The sequence below is a fragment of the Perkinsus marinus genome (assembly GCF_000006405.1).
Source record: "Perkinsus marinus ATCC 50983 genomic scaffold scf_1104296958736, whole genome shotgun sequence".
In the NCBI taxonomy this organism is placed as follows: Eukaryota; Perkinsozoa; order Perkinsida; family Perkinsidae; genus Perkinsus; species Perkinsus marinus.
Genome location: NW_003206646.1, coordinates 1 through 1,106, shown reverse-complemented (window position 1 = coordinate 1,106; position 1,106 = coordinate 1). Strand labels below are relative to the sequence as shown.

Genomic DNA, 1,106 nt, shown 5'->3' with positions numbered 1-1,106 from the left:
CACGTGTAGACGACTAATCCTCGCATTCACCGCGCTATACATGTAGCAAAGACGCACCAGTGGTGACTAAAATGAAATTCAAATGCTTTCGGGAAGCAGAGGATATCTCGGTGACATGCAAGGTTGACCGGCAATAGCTCAGTTGGTAGAGCGTCCGACTGTAGTGATAAAGTAATCGGATGGTCCCTGGTTCGATTCCGGGTTGCCGGAAGTATTTTATTTGATATTCCGGCTACGCTGAACAATGTTGAATTATCAAAATGGCCGAACTTTCTCTCAACTAGTTGATCCTCTCGATAATTTTATAGCTCTCTCAACATTGTTCAGGCGGGAAAAGGTCAAGCGTGTTTCGATCTCGTCATTAACTGCTAAGTTTATCGCAAAATGAGCTTTCTGAGCAACTACCCGTTACCCCCGCTAGAGAGTGACTGGTGACACGAAATGAGTGAAAAAGGACAAGAGTATGCCTCCGCCTGTCTGTCCTTGAACAGTAGTATCACCAATCACCAACGCATAGAAGAATCTCATGCGTAGCTCCACCCGTTGCGCGTTTAGTATCGCTCGAGTACATAAATCTGCCGACTCAATTACTTGCTACGCATTCCCTCGTTCTCCTCCCATTCAAAGGATGGTCTCGTATGGACAGCTAGAGACCACTAATCGTCCTAGGATACCACATGCATAACAAGAGTTCAACTGAGTATCCGTATAGTCGACCGTTCATTCGGCCCGTCTAGCTCAGTCGGTAGAGCGCAAGGCTCTTAACCTTGTGGTCGTGGGTTCGAGCCCCACGGTGGGTGTAGTTTATCAAATGAACTTTATGTTCACGGCCCATTAGCGCAGTGGGCAAAATTGTCAATTTGAATATTATAGCATTCTGCTCCGGTGAGATGACCTAAGGTCATGACCGAAGGATCGTTCGGGTTTTCGGGTTTCGGTTTCGGGTTTCGGGTTTCGGGTTTCGGGTTTCGGGTTTCGGGTTTCGGGTTTCGGGTTTCGGGTTTCGGGTTTCGGGTTTCGGGTTTCGGGTTTCGGGTTTCGGGTTTCGGGTTTCGGGTTTCGGGTTTCGGGTTTCGGGTTTCGGGTTTCGGGTTTCGGGTTCGGGT

General features: G+C 48.5%; 2 non-coding genes across 2 annotated transcripts; both read left to right on the top strand.

Annotated features, from left to right (window-relative positions):
• The first annotated feature begins 127 nt into the window (after positions 1 to 127).
• On the top strand, positions 128 to 210 carry Pmar_PMAR016028. Its single transcript has one exon. It is a non-coding gene; the product is annotated as a tRNA-Tyr (tRNA).
• Positions 211 to 727: 517 nt separating this feature from the next.
• Pmar_PMAR016027 lies at positions 728 to 800 on the top strand. The gene has a single exon. It is a non-coding gene; the product is annotated as a tRNA-Lys (tRNA).
• The last annotated feature ends 306 nt before the right edge of the window (positions 801 to 1,106 follow it).